This window comes from Gopherus evgoodei, chromosome 9 (assembly GCF_007399415.2).
Source record: "Gopherus evgoodei ecotype Sinaloan lineage chromosome 9, rGopEvg1_v1.p, whole genome shotgun sequence".
In the NCBI taxonomy this organism is placed as follows: Eukaryota; Metazoa; Chordata; order Testudines; family Testudinidae; genus Gopherus; species Gopherus evgoodei.
In genome coordinates, this window is record NC_044330.1 from 47,304,505 (window position 1) to 47,318,226 (window position 13,722).

The following is a 13,722-nucleotide window of genomic DNA, read 5'->3' on the forward strand; positions in this document are numbered from 1 at the left end:
TTAGAGTCTATATAATGCACTCTATAAAGCCCTGATTCAGCAAACCACTAGGGTTTTGCATATAAATATTGCTAGTTTGGCACAGTTCTAGAGATCATCAGTAACCTTAATGTTTTCCATACACAATATGGAAATTGTACACATTTCCTGTGCTATTGGTTATTTGCATGCCAGTTGTCAGTATTCCTGAAGAACAGAAACCAGACGCAATGGCTTTCTGTGTATCTTTTCCTTGGCTTTCGCCATGGAAAACTGAGGGATAACTAACCTCTGCAAAAATGATCTTTATGGTCAAAGACCATGAATGCCAAGGGTTGAAGTCACTGTTATCCAAATTTTTTCAGGCAGGGTTCCTTTTCAGGTGAATGACACCAATCATGCTTTTCTCTACCCCCAACATTGCCATGTGGTGGGAAAGGCCTGTGCATCATCACTTATACATCTTCCTCTCAGCCAGGCTAGATCTTGGTACACCGCCAGCCCTGCCTATCCAGAGAGGTGTGTTATGGCATACAAGTGCTGGTTTGACATCAATATTAATCTTAAGTGCCATTAATCATAAGTGTTTAGCAGAATGTTCAATTTGATTTTTTAACATTCCTGTGGAAAATTATGTTTGCCTTATCAGTGCTATCTGATTTCTGTGATAGTTCGTTTGGTTGTTTGTTTTTTTAAAATGTGTGATCCTAGACTTTGTGGAATGAACAGCAGCAATAGACTCTAAGACCTTAGACATGGTTAATGCCAGCATTGGCTTATGCTTACCTTTTTCATTTTTTAACAGTCCTTGCCCCGCAGGTATTTAAAAAAATAAGAAAAGATTTAAAGCCGTAAGGCACAGCCTCAGATTTGTTCTCTTAATTAGTTCCTGCCATAGTGGATTATTTCCATCTGCAATGTGTTGCCATCGCTGCAAAAGTTTATCGTAGAGGAATGGGGAATTAATGAGCAGAGTGGATGCCTAGACAGCCCAGCTGGCTGTAAGCTGGCTGTAATGGCATCACTGCAGATGGTACCAACGTTTTCCTTAAGTGCTACTGAAGGTGAATATTTTCTATAAAAAAGCCACATGCCGTTTCTCAGCCACTACAGAGAATGAAGTGTCAAAGCTGAAGTTCTGATTAAAAAATAGTGGACAGAAGGATTTAATCACCTCAGGTTTTTCTCCTTGTCCTGAAGAAATAGTATAATGCTGTGAAGGTTTATAGAATATGGAATTTTGAGCCAAAGGGTGAGGACTCTGCATGTTTTAGTCTCTTTTGTTCTGATTTTAAAATGGAACTAAACTTAAATATATCTATCAGAGATCTTCCCACTGGAGTGTTTCGTAAATCTGTGGATAATGCTTCTCAAGTCCTAATCCTGTGAGAAACTTGGGTTCTGTCCTTAGGATCTGGACTCAAGAATGAATTGAGTCTCCTCATGTACATTGGTGTAAAGCAAGAGTGAATCCAGTCAAGTCAGTGGAGCTACACAGGCATAAGGAGAATCAAGCCCATCTGTTTTGCTTTCATGTCAGTGTTTCTTAATAGTTCAAAATAGCATCCTTTGCTTCTTAAGGACCTAGTGCTGCTCCCATTTAAATTAATAGTCAAGTTCCCACTGGCTTCAGATGCAGTAAAATCAGGCCTAGAGTTCACATGTTTGGACACCTGGATTGGTTCATCCCACAGACCTTGACCATGCTACAAATAAGTTCAGAGAAGAAGGATGTTCTTGTGGTGAAGAGACTGGCCTGGCTTTCTGCAGGTTTGGGTTCAAGTCCCAGCTCTGTTATGGCCTTCTTGTGTGACTTCTGTCAAATTGCTTAATCTCTCCTTGCCTCAGTTTCCTCTCTGCAAACAGGAGAGAATGCAACTTCCTTTGTCTGTCTGATCCATTTGGACTGGAAGCTCTTTAGGGCAGGGGCTGTCTTACTATGTGTTCGTACAGGGGCTAGCACAATGAGTTCCCAGTCTCTGTTGGTGTGGTCTGTATGTGTTACTTTGTAATACAGGGATGGGCAAACTTTTTGGGCTGAGGGCCACCGCTGGGTGGGGAAATTGTATGCAGGGCCAGTGTAGGAGGTTGTGGTGTGGGAGGGGTTGCGCCTAATTTTGGCAATTAATCAAAGATCAGTTGCCAAATTATCAGCAGGTAAGTATGCCCAGTGGTCTGGGATGGGATGTTAGATGGGATGGGATCTGAGTTACTACAGAGAATTCTTTCCTGGGTGCTGGCTGGTGAGTCTTGCCCACATGCTCAGGGTTTAACTGATCGCCATATTTGGGGTCGGGAAGGAATTTTCCTCCAGGGCGAATTCGCAGAGGCCCTGGAGGTTTTTTGCCTTCCTCTGTAGCGTGGGTCACTTGCTGGAGGATTCTCTGCAGCTTGAGGACAATTTGAGGACTTCAATAACTCAGACATAGGTTAGGGGTTTGTTATAGAAGTGGATGAGTGAGATTGTATGGCCTGCATTGTGCAGGAGGTCAGACTAGATGATCATAGGAGGTCAGACTAGATGATCATAATGGTCCCTTCTGACCTCAAAGTCTATGAGTCTATGAGTCTATGTGTGCAGGAAGGGGCTCAGGGCAAGGGATTGGGGCAGAGGAAGGGTGCGAGGTGTATGAGGAGGCTCAGGGAAGGGGGTTGGGGTGCACGAGGGCTGCATGGTGCAGGTAGAGGGCTAAGGGCCGGGAGTTATGGAGTGGGGTGCAGGAGGCGTTCAGGCTCCGGGGTGGCAGCAGCGTGCACCGGGGTCAGGGCAGGCTCCCTGCCTGCCTGCCTGCCCTGTCCCCAGCCCCATGCTGCTCCAGGAAGCACTGCAGCCCCTGGGGAATGCTTGCTGCGCCTCCAGGTACCTCCCCTGAAGCTCCCATTGGCCACGGCTCCCCATTCCCGACCAATGGGAGCTGCAGGGGGCAGTGCCTGGAGGCAAAGGCCGAGGGGCCACAGGGACGTGATGCCGGCCACTGCTGAGAGCGGCGTGGGGCCTGTGGCACCATGGGGGGCAATCCCGTGGGCCAGATCCAAAGCCCCGAGGGGCTGGATCTGGCCCGCGGGCTGTAGGGTGCCCACCTCTGCTGTAATACAAAGAATGTTACCCAAATAAAAAATGACTCGCTTACATGCTCAAATGTCAAGGGAACAGTACAGGTTCACAGGCATTTTTCTTCATCACCTGCTGCTAAATATAAAAAGATGTCTCCAGCTGCCCTACTAACATATGTATAAAATAAGTGCATGGCAGACATAAAATTACATTACTGGATAAAGCCTGCTGGGCGCATGCTGAAAGAGCTATCATGGAATGACAGCAGTAGCCTGAGCCCTGGTTGCTAAAGAAGAGTAATTTGAAATGCATTGCTCTTTTCCTTTGCAATATCTAGGCCATTTGATGCACAATAATGTTCTGTCCCTCTCCTAGGGAGTCATTGTTTTTTATTCCTCCCCATGGCATCCTATTATTGATCTTCAAAATCTGTAAAAGCTGTCTTATGAAAACAGAAAGGAGGGAACACGCTGGAGCGGTTTGAGCTTCAGATTAAACCTGTTTGTTAACCAAAGTGCTACAACTGAAATAATCCCACTGGGTGCAAGGTGTGAACTGGACACACGTGGTGCCAATTATAGCTAATTAGCTCAGAGCATGTACACTAGACCAGGAAAATGAAGTACAATCCCACAGGAGCAAGGGAGGGCATGACACAGCTTGGTCTCTGGTAGAAAAAGTGAGTGTGGTCTTCCTAAAAAGGAGATGGGTCAGGACCCAATTGTCTTATACTCCATGATCCCGTTCAACCAAGGAAAAGGGAGAGCCAAACAGAGGGGAGGGAGGGCAAGGTAAAAACCTGTCTGTGCTCCTTTGTCGCGCTGCAAAGGGGACTGTAGCAGATACTTATACTGATGTAGGGTCCAGGCATCTTTCCTGGCAGTAGTGTGACAGGAGATATCTATTGCACTGTGGCAGGAAGCAGCTAGTGGAATTTCTGTGCATGGAGATGTATGCTGCTTGGCATTCAGGCGTATGTACAATGTGGAGGATGCCATCTCTGTTACTCGTTTGTCTATAAACGGATCAGCAAGATAGTAAGTCCATTGTGTTGCTGCATATTTGGGCTGGAGATTTTTTCAGACTATGTATTTCCCTTCAGCAGGGTGAGCAAGGAGCTGAAGCGAGCAGAACTGGGCTGAATGGAAATGTAGAACTCAGCAGTGACTGCATGGAGTTCTCCTCTGCACTAAGTGAGCCAAGCTACCCCAGGGATAGAACAGGAGCCCAGCACTGCAGCTTCCTTTCCCCATGGACACCTGAGATGTTGCATGATTTGAAGTCAGTGTGACTTCTGATCAGCTCTTCCCTGTGAGGAGCATCCAGAGATAGTCCACAACAAGCTTCTTGTTGTGTCCTCCTCCCTCTGGTATGTCTCTTTACAGGGGCCAGTTTTTTTTCTTTTCATGATCCAGATATTCTTTAAAAGAGCTCCACAAATAAGAATTTTAATTTAAACTAGGGGAACTCTTCTCTTATACTTTTTCTCTGCTCTTTAAGTGTAAAAGACAATTGTTTGACAAGAGTCTAGTATTCAACAGGTCAAAGAAAGGGAAGCTTGTGTATAATTCTTACAGATAGCCACAGCAGGAACAGTGTCAGACTAGGAGACAGATTGTCAGACTCTTACAGTCAACTGGACTTTGCGCCCTACCCATAATAAATAAGGATATTGGAATTTAGCCCTACAAAAACGTATTTCTGCAGAGTCTGATCCTGCACCTCTCACTCTGACTACAGTGAGCTTTGGGGCAGGCACTTGGCTCCCCTTTTACAATCACTTGGAGCAGCTGGACAGTGAAGCTAAAAGTCCTGACTGATTTAGGCTTCTTAAGGAATCTGTCAACACTGCTATGATCTATTTACACACCCTCAGTCTCTCTGAACATGGCTCTGGCATGCATGCTGTGACGTTGGACCTCGTCATTATCACAAACGATTGGGCGTATCTTGCGGTTTTACTATTGCCACATACTACCTTCATCTGAGGAACGTGTGATAGCAGGAGGATCATTTAAAAAGGCAGAGCAGTTATTGTTGGCATGGGGCTGAGCTTGGTGGGAGATGAGTAATGTTGCCTTGACAATATGAAGTGCTGGAACATTTACTATATTTTTGGACAGACCTACTTTATCTGGCATCAAACACTGGAAGTTTCTTGCACACACACTTGTTGAAGCAAAATGCACAATGCAGGTCTGCCGTGCTCCTGACAGGGCTCTACTGTACCAGTCCGGGGAACAGCTAAGTGGGGAGTGGTGCAGAGCCACATCACTGCAAATCTCATGGGCAGGTGGGGACTCTTGGGGCACAAAATACAGCTGCTGGTTTGTTGCTGCCTCCCTTCCTAAATATACAAAAGTAATTATTGAAGCAAATCTTGCATCCTGCTCCAGGACCAAAGCAGGAGGCAAGAGTCCTTCCAACACTGAAAGAGATGCCACTTTAATGGGAGACGAGAACTCCTCTCATTCTAGGAGAGTACTCTAGAGTGGTAGGCAAGAGCTGTTAGCAGAGAGGGAAATAAGGTTGCCCTGGCCTCATATGGGGCAGGGGCAAAGAGAATAAGCAGCAGCTACACTCATTAAGGCTAAGATTTTGTCATAGATATTTTTAGTAAAAGTCATGGACAGGTCACAGGCAATAAGGAAAAAAATCACGGAAGCCCATGACCAGTTCCTGACTTTTACTAAAAATGTCCATGACAAAATGGGAAGGGGCTTGGCTGCTGTGGGGTGGCTGGGAGCTGCAGGGTCCCCCTGCCCCGCACAGCGGCAGGGAGCTGTTGGGGTCCTCCTGCTGCCTGCAGAGGTGGGGAGCTGTAGGGATCCCCCCTCTGCCTCCAGGGAGCTGCAGGGTACCCCTGCCACCTATGGTGGCTCAGAGCTTGGGGGCCCCGCTGCCTCAGGTGGCAGGGGTACCTCACAGCTCCCTGCTGCTGCAGGAGGGAGGGAGGGCAGGACCCTTTAGCTCCCAGTTGCCGCAGGCTGAAGTCACGGAGGTCTTTGGAACTCACAGATTCCAGTGACTTCCCCGACCTCCATGACAAAATCGTAGCCTTAACCATCATCTGTGGAAGGTCAGGTGCAGAGAGCAGAAGCAATAGGCGATTGAAGGGGAAAGAGCAGCAGTTGGGATGCAGGTTAGGGCTTCAGACAGTATTAATGGGACCCTCTGCAGATCAAGGTGCTCCATTTCAGATGCACATTTATGAAATAAAAATAGACTGAGTTATAGCATTCTGTCTGCGTTATTAACAGATACCTGGATTTTACTCTCCGGCCTGTGCTGTATGTCTTGTGTAGTACAACGTTGTATAATTAAGGGATAATGTCTGAGGAGTGTGCAAGGCAGTAAACATTTTGTGTGGGCAATTAAACACCGAAGCAAAGCTGAGGCATCTGATAACCACAGAGCTGTTTAGTGTGCGTACACTCCAATGCCGTGGACTTTACTCCTCTTTTATGACAAAAAGTGAGAAGCTCCCATAAACCACCATATAAACAACAAATGTGTATTACCCCAAGACTTATTCTTTTCAGATTTTTCAAGGCTGTTGCAATAAAGGCAGGGTTTGAGGGGAAAATATTTGAGGGAAAATTTGAAAAGGTCCAAGATCTGGGTTGACAAGAGTGACACACAGTGTTAAGGATTTCTGCTTGGGACGGAGTAATGTTCAATTGTCATAGTGAAAGTGGTTCCCTATAATGAAAGAGTTGAAGAGCCATCTGATCTGGATGTACAATTTTATAATCTATTTCCTTATTTAAAAAAAATGTAAGCAAATTATGTGCAAAATACTTACTACAGTGGAAAAGTGAAGAATTTAATCTCACAAAAACTGGGACAGTCAAAGTTATAATTCCCAAAGCAACCATGTTGTAACTCAGGCAAATTGGCACATAGCTTCGAACATGCCTACCGATTGTGGGTGCTGCAATGTTTGGGTGTCCAACTTGAGATAGCTTTGACCTGAGTTCAATGCTCAATGATGGCAACTAGAGTGGTGGGTTCGCTCAACTACTGAAAATCCCTAGCTGTCACATGTTGGGCACCCAGTGGTCACTGGAGAGAATCTAATTCATAGTCCCTAGATATTAAGGGTGAAGTCACACCCTCATACAGAATCACACTAGGGAGAGAGTTCTGGCATAATCCACAAGCCATCATGCTACTGCAAAGCAGAATGGCTCATTAGCATGTGCACTTTGCTGCACCTTTAAAAAAAAGGATCATTATATTACACAGTGCACCACATGTGTTAGGGGGTTTGGAAAGCATCGGGTAGATCACAACTAGTCCTTGAGACAAGACTGTACTGCACCTTACTTAGGCTAGTGGTGAAGTGCTACAGCTTGATCCTAAATTCACTATGCAACACAGATTCAAAGGCCCAGTGTCATCAGCTAGTCTGACCTGCTCCATGCAACATGAATTTCCCCCAATAATTCCTGTATCAAGCCCAAGACACCATAAATATAAAAAGATTGCATGTGTGCGAGAACAACAAAATCTGGCTACAGTGGGAATCAGGAACAACGGAGGTTCCCTAAAAGTGGAGGACCTCCAGTGCCTGAACCTAGGCTCTGCCCCTCCTCACCACCCCTTCTCCCAAACACTAGCTCCCCCGGACTGCCCCTTCCCCCTGAGCCCCTTCGCTGCTCCTTCCCCCCCACCAGGCTCTGCCCTCACACCACCTTGCCCCCTCCGAGATTCCTCCCTCCCACACACTCCTTTCTACCTCCCCCACCCCTCATTTCTTGCCCTTATGGCCAGGAAAAAGTGATAGGGCCATAGCCCCTGACTCTAATCTCCATTCTGGTGCCCCTGATGGGAATCATATGTTTGAGGAACCTGCTTTTCATGCAGGTAAGATTCAATTTCAATATTTTTGTTTACATTTAATAAATGTTTTGTAATAATGCAATGAATTAAAATGGACACTTTAAATCAAATGCTACCAGTAAGACAAGGAGCGATGGGGCGCCAGTTGAACGAGCTTATTCAGAGAAGCTTTGACAGTAAAAGAGAATCTGACCAGAGCGGTTTACCTCATGAGGTGCTCATAACCAATTCAATAGAGACACTGAAATCAAATATACGTATATGGAAAGAGTCATGCAGAGTCCTTATAGTTGCTAGCCACAGAGAGCTGGACTAGGTGATCCTGGAGGTTTTTTCCAATCTTCTGATGCAAGGTTTTATGAGATGGGCCAAAAACATACACAGAGAGACCTACCCTACCCATTCACACACATCTGTATTTAGACTCTTTATCATCACCCTTAGCTATGACATGATGTGCCAGGTTACTCCATAGTGCTGAACTGTTAATAGCGAAAAGCATTAAACATGAAGAGAAAAAAACTGTACAAGGCCAATGGTGTGATTTTTCCACCCATTATTTGGCCATTTGAAGAGCAGAAAAGAAGCTCTATCTCCACAGAATTGGAGGTTAAATGACACACCTTTCGTCCATCTACCTCTACAGACATATACCCTCCTAGCAGTGAATTACCTGTATTGTCGTCAGGCACAAAGGTGGTCTAACAACACAAACTTTACTGCTGTTCTTTTTTTTTTAAGTAATTTTAACATTGAAGAAGTACTGCTGTCTGATCCTGTTAGCACCGAATTTTAATTCCAGGAAACCATTTTATTTTATTTTTAAATAGTGGGCCACATATTTTTCTGCTATGGAAAAATTCATTGGGAGGGCAGCATGCCAGGCAGGCAGGAAGAAATCACTGTGGGTTTCTGTGAGAGCATAGCATAGAGCTTTCTTGTCCCTTCATACTCCCACAGTGCCAGGATCTATTGATACTATGGTAGCACCTAGAGACCCCAGTTAATATCAGAGCCGCACATTGCTAGGTGCTGTACCTATACAGAGCAAGACAGGCCCTTTCCCAAAGCCCTTACAATCTAAATAGACAAGACAGATAAATGGGGGGAGGGGAAATACGAAGTAAAGTGACTTCCCCAAGGTCAAACAGCAGATCAATGTTCAAGCTAAGAATAGACTCCAGGTCTCCTGATTCCTAGTGGTCAGGCTACTGCCCTGGACCATTCTGTGTCCTACAAAAAGGATGCACTCGTAGCCAGGAGCTAGCTCACAGTGTCTGTCACCTCCCCATGCTGAGAAAAGGAACTGGAAAGGACATCTATTGCTAGAAGCTCTAGCTAATCAGATATTTCTTTTAGAACATCTGCCTAGTGACAGCTTATGAAATATGGTTTCTGAATCACATTTGTCTAGCTTGATAGTTGGTGCGTAGGGCAGTTAATTTCCAAATCATTTTAGCTTAGCTCAGGAGATGGTATGCACTGTGCTTCTACCACAGCAACCCTATGCAATTTTGTTTATTGAGAAGAAGCTGCAGCTTTGCTCTGAGACAGCCAAAATGCTGAACAGCAGTTGTTTAACAATGAGCCAGAGAAAAGACAAGTTTAAAATCTGGAACTAATGAAAATGAGAGGAGGTATTTTAGATACAATTAAGCTTTGTACAGCTTGGTTGATTAACATCAATAAAAAAGGGTGTTTGACTTAGGAATCAAAACACAACAAGGTTTTTATTAAAATTGATTGACAATTTTTCATGTCTTTGTAATCCCGGAAGAAACACTTTTAAAATAAACCCTGAACTCAGAAAAGAGAACTATTTCCATGCTCTGACATCACTAGGGGACACTATCAGATTCAATCTGATTCCACGATTCAACTTGTATTCTATCCATTAACTTCCTGCTATGGCATCATTCATCATATCGCACAAAAAATTTGCTAAAGCTTCAGCATTTCATACTCTCCTATGATGGCGATTCTATAATATTGCTGATGGGTTATTTGATTTGGGACGGGGACTGTCTATGTGTTATATGCAGGTACAGTGCTCAGTGCTATGATCCTTGATTGTTAGCCTCTAGGTGCCACCACTTAATCTGTCCTCCTTTACAGAGGCGCAAGTCTCAGCTTGAATGGGAGTGGTACCTAAGTGAGAGCAGAACTCTATTATAAAGTTATAAATGAAGCTAATAGGCTTGATTCACTGCTCACTTTATCCCTCCACCATCACTCATTAATTATTTTAATCAGGCTATTGTCTCATCACATCGATAGCCTGTAAATTGTTCAGTGCAGGGACTGGTGTGTATATGTGAGGTGTATTGTCTCTATCTCACACACAGGGCCTATCACAACAGGGTCGTGAACGGAGCCTCTAGGTGCTATGGCAAAAAAAATGTTTCAATACAGTTTTGGGGCTTATTTGTGGGATTGGAGGAGCAAGTGATGACAATGCAGACCGCCACTATCATTGCATGGGTGCAGATGTTTCTTTAATTAATACTGTGTTAAAGTAACCTTGCGCTGTTTGAATAGGAAAGGGCCCCCACTCAGTACCGGGTTTACCATGGTGCCAGTGGTGCAATGCTGCCGGGCCCAGAGTCAGAAGGGGCCCCGGCCAGCCCAATCCCCCGGCTGGCTGAGCTGTCTAAGAAAACTGTCCCTGACCTGCCTCTTCCCAGCCCTGCCCCACCCCACTCCACCCCTTCCCCTGAGGACTGCAGCAGGGGTTGGGCCTGCCCTGCACTCACCAAGCAGCGGTGGAGTGACTGGTCCCAACCTGCTCCGCTCCACTGACTCATGTTGGGGGGCAGTGGTGGGGAGGAGATGGGGAAGGGGCATGGGATGTGTAGGGAAGTGGATAGGGGAAGCGGGGGCAGGGGGGAGAGGTGGGTGGAAGGAAGGGGTGGGGTGGGGAGGAAATGGAGCAGTAGGGAAGGGGCATGGAATGGGGTAGGGAATCAGGGGCAGGGGGAAGGAATGAAGGGGATGAGATGAGGAGGAGCTGGAGTGGTGGGGAAGAGGCATGGGATGGGGAAGAGAAGGGGGTAGGAGGAAGAGGTGAGGGAATGAAGGAAGGGGGTGGGATGAGGAGGAGCTGGAGCGATGGGGAAGGGGCAAGGGGTGGGGAAGAGAAGAAGGTAGGGAAAGTGGGGGCGGGGGAAATAGGCAGTGGGGACAAAGGGTGGGGTGGGGAGGAGATGGGGCAGAGGGGAAGTGGCATAGGATGGGGAAGAATAAGGGATCGGAGGAAGCGGAACGGGGGGAAGGAGAAACCCAGCATGCTGCATCCCCTTGGCAGAAGCTGGGGCTCCCTTGTTAAGCAGGCCCATCGAACCCTCACCCTGACAAATCTCCCCTCCCCTGCATCTGTACCATCCTGAGGAGCTTCCCCACCCAGACACCCTCCCCACTGAGCCCCAACTACCTTCACCTGGACCCCCACCCAAATGACACCCACCTCCCCTGCACCTAGACCCCTCCCCTGAGCCCCAAACACCTTCACCTGGATCCCCTGAAGAGTCCCATTGCCCCTGCACCTGGAACCCCCCAATGAGCTCCTGTGCATCCAGATCTCCCATTGAGCCACTCGCACCCCGATTGCCCCACACAGAGCTTTCTTACCCCCACCAGGATCCCCCCACACTATGTCCCTCTGCACTTGGATCCTGCTGGTGGGCTGAGCCTGCTCACTCACACCTGGTGTGCCTGGCACAGTGGGGCAGGGCCCCAGGGTGTTTCTGGGGCAGGCCTCACTGCCGAGCCCCTGTCCCGGGGTGGGGTGGGGGGAAGCTGCAGTGTAATCTCCCACCTCCATGCAACCAGTGGCCTGTGTTCCCCACTGCCATGATTGAGCTTCCACATTTATTTAGTGATAAAATTTGCAGAATTTTAAAATATTGTATGCAGAATTTTTAACTTGTTGGTGCAGAATCCCCTCAGGAACGTGGGGGACTCTGAGGAAGGTAGTAGGCAGTGAGGAGGTCTATGGGTGGGAGGGTGCTGGGTGAGTGGTGTGGTGTGCAGGATGCTGTGCAGTAGTGGTGGGAGGCCAGTGGGGGATGTCTCTGGGAGGGGTGGGGGCTGGGCATAGAGATCTGTGGTGGAGCGGTGTGGTGCAGGCCTGCCCTCAAGGGGAAGAAGCTGGCAGAACAGGGCTGGGCAGGCCAGTGTGCGTCTGGCAGCTGCAGATTTGTAAACAGAGCCTGTCATGGTACAATCCCCCACTCTGAACCTTAGCATCCAAAAGATGGGGTACCAGCATGAATTCCTCTAAGCTCAATTACCAGCTTAGAACCTGTAGCGCTGCCACCAACCGGGAATTCCAGTGCCTGGTACACTCCGGTCCCCCCAAAACCTTGCCCGGGGATCCCCAAGACCCAGTCCCTCTGGATCTTAACACAAGGAAAGTAAACCCTTTTCCTCACCGTTGCCTATCCCAGGCTTCCCCTCCCTGGGTTACCCTGGAAGATTACTGTGATTCAAACTCCTTGAATCTTACAACAGAGAGGAAAATTCATCTTCCCTCCCTCCTTCTCTCTCCCCCTCCCAGACTCTCCCTGAGAGAGAAAGTAATCCTTACACAGAGAGAAATTAACCTCTCTCTCCCTCCTTCCCTCCTTTCTCCCCACCAATTCCCTGGTGGATCCAGAACCAGTCCCCTGGGGTCTCACCAGAATAAAAAAAACAAACAATCAGGTTCTTAAACAAGAAAAGCTTTTAATTAAAGAAAGAAAAAACAGTAAAAATTATCTTTGTAAATTTAAGATGGAATATGTTACAGGGTCTTTCAGCTATAGACACTGGGAATACCCTCCCAGCCTAAGTATACAAGTACAAATTAAAATCCTTTCAGCAAAATACACATTTGAACTCCTTCCAGCCAAATACACATTTGCAAATAAAGAAAACAAACATAAGCCTAACTCGCTTTATCTACCTAGTACTTACTATTCTGGACATATAAGAGACTGTATCAGAGAGACTGGAGAAAACCTGGTTGCACGTCTGGTCACTCTCAGAACCCAGAGAGAACAACAACCAAAAACTAACAGCACACACACAAACTTCCCTCCCTCAAGATTTGAAAGTATCCTGTCCCCTGATTGGTCCTCTGGTCAGGTGACAGCCAGGCTCACTAAACTTGTTAACCCTTTACAGGCAAAAGAGACATGAAGTACTCCTGTTCTATTAACCCTTAACTATCTGTTTATGATAGAGCCCTCCTGCTGGGCTGAACAGAGCAAGGCTGCTCCCGCTGTGCTGTGCCTCATTGCCCCCAGCCTGCCCTTCACTCTGGAGACTGATCATATCGCCCTCCCTGCACCTTGCCCCTTGGGGGCCCAAAAATATTGGCGCTGGACAATCAAAAAGTTAATTCAGCCCTGCCCCACTGATGTGTCTCTGGAAGGTGCTCCTGAGGTACAGTACTTTCAGCATTGATGTGTTATCAGTTCAGCTTTATGGGACTTAAATGGGGAGTGGTCCCAAGAGGAGGGGGTGAGGGTGGACCTGGACCTCCCCTCTCCAGATAGATAATTACAATGGGCCTTACTGCCTTAAATAAAATAAATATAAATATAGTCTATAGATATGTCTATACTACGAAATTAGGTTGATTTAATAGAAGTCAATTTTTTAAAAATCGATTTTTGATACAGTCAATTGTGTGTGTCCCCACTAAGCGCATTAAGTCGGTGGTGTGCATCCATAATACTAAGGCTAGTGTCGACTTTTGGAGCATTGCACTGTGGTAGCTATTCCACAGTTCCCACAGTCTCTGCCTCCCATTGGAATTCTGGGTTGAGCTCCCAATGCCTGATGGGGCAAAAACATTGTTG